We start from the raw sequence: 5,832 nt of genomic DNA on the forward strand, positions 1-5,832 counted from the left end.
TCGTTATGAGAACAGCGATTGGTTGGTTTAATCTTTTAAAGCAGTGTTTCTCCACCCTGGTCCTCTCCACCCCCCTGCTCTGCATGTTTTAGATGTGCCTCTATTCCAGAACAGCTGATTCAAATTATTGCATGACCATCAAGTACTCCAGAAGCCTGTTAATCACCCAGAGATACAATTCAGGTGTGTGGCAGAAGGGAAATACCTAAAACATGCAGGACAGGGGGGCGGTGAGGACCAGGGTTGAGAAACATTTGTATAAAGCAGTGTTTTTCAACCTTTCTTGAGCCAAGGTACATTGTTTTAATTGAAAAAAATGACAAGGCACACCACCGACCAAAAATGTAAACAAAGGTACTCTGTAGCCACCTATATATAATCATTCTTATTAAAGTGTCTTGAATAGGAATCAATGCTGATTTCAACAGTATATAGTTTGTCAGGGTTTATATCAAAGGCCAGTAAGCTAGAAGCTGATTTAAAGGCCCAGCCTCATACTATGCTGGGAAATACAGTGGGTATATTTGTAGTTCAAGTCTGATTTTCCGTTAGGTTCTTCGCCGATCCCCAAATCATTGTAAAGCTCATTCTCACCCATATAGTTTAAAAGAGAAGTTCATGCTGAATCCAACGGTATAAAGATTAACAGGGTTTGCATCAAAACGGTCAAACTAGAAGCTAATTTAAAGTCCCGACTGCTAAGCATGATGGGTAAATGAAGCGGACATGTTTGTAGTCCAAATCTTATTGCGTAGTTCCAGCCTTCGGCAGAAGCTCAGAAGTGAAATTAAAAGCTGTATCAAGCTTCATATCAGGAAAAGGAGTTTACAAAGAATTAAAAGAGCTTGGTGAAAAAGCAGAGTTTTAAAGACAGCACTCAGCCTTCAGAGGAACAATCAAGTAACTATAGTGCATTCTGGGTAAAACTCGCGGACATATTTGTAGTTCTGATCTAATTGAACCATTCCAGCATTAGGCAGGGCTCACAAGTGAGAATAAAGGCTGAATCAACCTTCATGTCAGAAAAACTGAGATACAAAATAAAGAAATTAAAAAAGAAATAAAAGAAAGTGATGAAAAAAGGACTCCACAATCAAAATTCCAATCTTCAGAATAAGAAACAAACAATAGTCCTGCATCCTGTGGAAGCTCAGAGCGGAAACCTAAAGCTGAGTAGGGTGTGTGCATTTGATCTCGGGGTAACCATGTTTGTGTTTGGTGATGTCTTTAATGTATTTATCTCCTTTAGCTCCACAGACAACGCTCTGAGGCCCAAAAGGTGGAGGCAAAGCTGTGAGTGATACACAGACCCGGGCACTTCTCTCAAGTCTTTTAGGTAACCCTGAATGATGTGCCGCCTCCTAAAAGGAAAGTGGAGGCCGGATTCCCCCCTGACAAGGAGCCTCTTTGACAAGTTGCAGTTGATTCAGTTTCAGACAAGGTGGGACCACCTGATTGAGTTTTTGTTTTTTTTGTTTTCCTCCTCTTACTGACCCTACCTTACCAGGTTCTGATGCAGGGCACATTATATTCAGCTCTAACCGCATGCATGGGTAGTTTCTGTCTCCTGGCCAAACGGAGCCAGTAGAAGCCCATATTGGCCAAGGTGGAGAGCTTCATTGCAAAGTCCAACTGAACTGGGAACTGTAACACTGCAGAGGAGGTCCTGGAGATCTGCGCAGCTCTATCCACCACACCCCAAAAGCCAGCCAGGACTTTATGTGCCACATCCAGGACCAGAAGTGAACAGGACTTGTCATTTCGGAGAGCTAGAAGACTGTCATCAGAAGAGATGGGTGGATATCAAGTGCTGGTTCCTGGATCTTTTTTTTGGAAACTGACACTTCTGTAATTACAATAATAATAAATTCATAAATAATATTTTTTTTCATCTTCCACATGACTCTTTGCAACCAGGACTTTCATCAAGGGGTCCATCGCATGTGACTACCATGGAATATTTACTAATGCTGCCGAGGCTGGCAGCTTGAGGGGTCCCTGAAGGCGGGACAAGATGCATAGATTTACTTTTTCAAGTCTGGGGACCAAGGACTTCTGCATAAACTCCCAAGTCCATCTGTGTGACAGTCATCCGCAGCTTGCCATGTTTGACTGACCAATAAACCTTTCTGCCAAAAACATCAATGCCAAATCTCTGTTAGTGAAGTTCCCAGGCCTGGCAGACCCATTTCTCCTAATGAAAACAAGAGACATCAAGCTGGGAGAGGAGATCTACATGGACCATGGGGTGAGGCAGCACTCGTTTAGGGTTGGAAGGCCAGGGGACGATCTTAACTGGATGGGTGAGGTTGGCTCACCTCCCCCCAAGAGAAATAGTTTAGTCTTATGTTGACAATGTTCTATTCAATAATTTATCAGTTAAAAAATTTATTTTAATTTGTTTGACTGTAGTGTTGCAGTAAAAAGTTCAGTGTTTTAAGTTTTAGTGTTGTAATTGTTCTCTTTTGTGTACTCCAAAGTTCAGTATGACTTTAAATTGTGTCTTTGCAATTAAAAGTTTTTGTTTTGTCTTGTGCTGCTGATAGCCCTCCCAACCCCCCATTTTTTCCTTCTGGTCCTGGATACAAGACAGTTGACCAACCATGGTACAGAATGTTTTCCTTTTGCATTTCTTTTAAACTTTGGCTTTGAGCATGTGTAAAATGTTTGGTAAAAAGTTCAAGGCAGCTGACCTTCCTTGCAGTGGAGGACATTTTTTGTCAGTTCAACCCAAAGAAATTCTTCTTCGGGCTTCTTGCTGCTCCTTTTATCGTCCACTAGATTGAGGCATTGCCATGTCAGGTGGAATCTGGATCACTCTCACAGCTATTTTCAACTTTAGCATTGCTTCCTGTTGCATAAAGATGGCCCAAATGAAACACACTGAGGTTTGTGGATTAGAGCAGAGAAAATGGAACATATTAAGAGGTCAGATTCCTTTTGCAAGATATTGTAAATGTCATGTTGGGTTCCAGTTTCTTTACCGACATACAGAACACCACCAGGAGAATAGATAATCAGATAAATAAAGTTTATTTCAACAATGATAAGAATGTGAGAATCTGAGTCTGGTCAGGGGGGCTACGGGGGTCGTCTGTTTTCTGAAGAGTAGTAAGAGGAAAATGGTGAGTTTGAGGTCGTCGGAAAAATGGAATCTTTGAAACAATCAGAAAGATCTTACTTGTTTTAGAAGGAGACTTTAGCCAAAGAGGAGATACTGTGGGTTCCAGGGTTAGGTCTCTCTTTGGGTGCTCTAGAAGTGATTCAGATTCCAGTTAATTCTTTATAGAATGGGTTCTTTGTTGGAGATGAGGAGGCCGCATGCTAGTGATGGGCTATCTCAGTGTTTCTCAACCTTTTTCGGGCCAGCGCTCCCCTAGCCTTTATCCAGGTCCCTCACCTCCCCCACCAAACAATTTGTAGGCTACTTTGCACTGACTATTATTTTATTAATATTACTATCACTATTGTAGATATTTTTATTTTTATGCTTGTTTCTGTATTTATCATCAGAAATAATTTCCCAGAGAACAAAAAAGCCATGGGAATATAAATTTTCACAGGTGTCTACGAAAAATGCAATGAACAATCATCTTAAAATCGGTAGGCCTAACAGCAGCCAATCAGAGTGGAAAAAATATTCTTTTTCTGTGCCATTTTCTATTTGTTAAATATTACAGAAAATGACCAGATAAAAGATGAACAACATGCCAGTTTAAACTTTGAACTATTTGCAAAAAGACAGAGCTCTGCAGCATTAAAACATGGATAGAACTGTAACTACATTAATCATCATCTCTTCAGTGTTTCTGTCGGTTTCTGGTGGTCCAGCTCTGTGCTGCCTTCAGGAGAATGGGACATCAGAGTACATCCATAAAATTTTACCTACATGGCATTTATTGTGCAAACCAGAGTTTTCAGTAGAAAAACAAAAGTTCCAGGTCATTTTAATGCCATACAAATATGAGACGGAAACATGGATTATATCTTTATATGATGATACTGGACAGAAATTACAAAGAACAAATCTGGTTCTTAATCAAATCCTAGTCAAATTGAAAGTGTCATGGAGTCATCAGCCTCATAACATTAACACTGACATGGAAATAATATTGAAGAAATAAATATATCAAATCTAATTAAAAACATAAGTGATAAATTCTTTACTGTTGTGGTCTGTAAGATATATTTATTCTCAGTATTAGATGTCGTCTCAACAAACCAATGGCACTTCAATAATATTATTTTACCTTTTATCTGGAAATAGTGTGTTTATTCTTGCCATACAATCCTCTGTATTAAGTATTGCTCGAAAGGTCTTGCCATACCATTTTATTCCTCTGTATTTACTTTAGTTTCTTAGTTTATTCTTGCATTTTGTTCTTCATTCATTTCCATTTAGTTTCCTTTGATTAGTATTATCCTCTCGGTTTATTGCTATTTCCACTTTAGTTTCTTTCCTGTTGCTAGATTTATTTTATCATTTATTGACGCTCACCATCATTCATCTTCACTCATCACCTGCTGCGCCACCTAATCGTCATGTGTTGATTTTCACTGTTCAGCGTCGGATTCTCTGTTGTTATGCCATAATTCACATCTAGTTCGTCGCTCCGTTTTATGTCCAGCTTCTCCTGCTTCAGAGTTTTGCGCAATGTGTGTGTCGTTTTTTTTTAATTTTTAACTCCCTATGGTGCACAGTGTTCGGGAAACGTATCGATGGGGAAAAGGCAGACTGACATAAACTTTTTAAAACAACGGAAACAATTGCGGTATTTTGATTATTGAAATTTAAAAGTGCTGTGGTTCTGTTGTTCTATCACACCCGTTCATACCGGACCACTTACAGCACCGGTGTTAACTCTATAAAATTAACACCTTCCATCGTGGTATCACCTATGGAGGGATTTCTTTATTTAAATGGGTTAATTTTTCAGAGGGATACACAGTGTTAAGAAAATAAATTTAAAGTATGCTAGTTTAAAGCTTAACATCTCTTGACTGAAATAGCCTAACTATAGTTTTGAAATTAGTAACTTATTCTGGCCTATTGACCTTTATGTTACCTGTAGTTACAGCAGATGGTTTGCTAAGATCTTTTGAACTGCCCTTTATCTGTGTGGGAAACAATCAGGAGAAGTTCCAGCTTTTCACACTCATTTGTGAAAAGCCATAAAACAACAGGAGTTCAGGAGAGTTTCTGCTCTCACTTTTTTTAAGCAAAAGGGGACAGATGGCCTTAGATCGTGACTTCCAGGAAGTTTAAGAAGGGTCAGAGATAGGTTCTGGTTGGATGAGCAACGATACGCCTTATTAGAAAAAATTAAAGACAAGAATACACCTTTACTATAAAACTTTCTACACAGGAGTAACAAATCAGATTTGCTCTTGCAATTCTCCAAACGTCTTTGCTTTCCTTTCTTTCTTCCTTCCTTCTTTTCCATTTGTCTCAGGTAAATTAATGTATGCCTCTGTTGTTCTGCAGTTTCTGTTGTAATTTGCATAAGTTGTCTTCTATTCGATTAAACTCTGTAATTCTGTGACGTCTGCACTCATTGTTGTTTTCTGTGTGGCTACACGCGGCCCGCTGGGAGAACCTGGGATCGAAGAAGATTGAGCCAGAGAGTTTTCTTACGAAATATTATAACCTAAAATCTTCTTCAACAGTAAGGGTATCATGATTTTAGTAATCACATGTTGATAAGATCGATTTTCTGTTGTCCTTTGTTAAGAGAATAAAATCATTAACTTCTGGCTCATTATATTCTTTTATGCTCCCGGATTCAATGATTCCATGCGTGGAAACAAAAGCCACACAGAGATGACAGTCAA

The 5,832-nt window shown here is 39.1% G+C and overlaps 1 long non-coding RNA gene across 1 annotated transcript in view; it reads right to left on the reverse strand.

The window, feature by feature from the left end:
• Window positions 1-4,181: 4,181 nt before the first annotated feature.
• The window catches only part of LOC107836563 (uncharacterized), a 21,093-nt gene continuing 19,442 nt past the window's right edge, over window positions 4,182-5,832 (reverse strand). Inside the window, exon 3 of the long non-coding RNA XR_001662476.1 lies at window positions 4,182-4,194. This is a non-coding gene — a long non-coding RNA (uncharacterized LOC107836563). The remainder of the gene's footprint in view (window positions 4,195-5,832) is intronic.

Source organism: Poecilia formosa, unplaced genomic scaffold, assembly GCF_000485575.1.
Source record: "Poecilia formosa unplaced genomic scaffold, Poecilia_formosa-5.1.2 Scaffold67, whole genome shotgun sequence".
Taxonomy (NCBI): Eukaryota; Metazoa; Chordata; class Actinopteri; order Cyprinodontiformes; family Poeciliidae; genus Poecilia; species Poecilia formosa.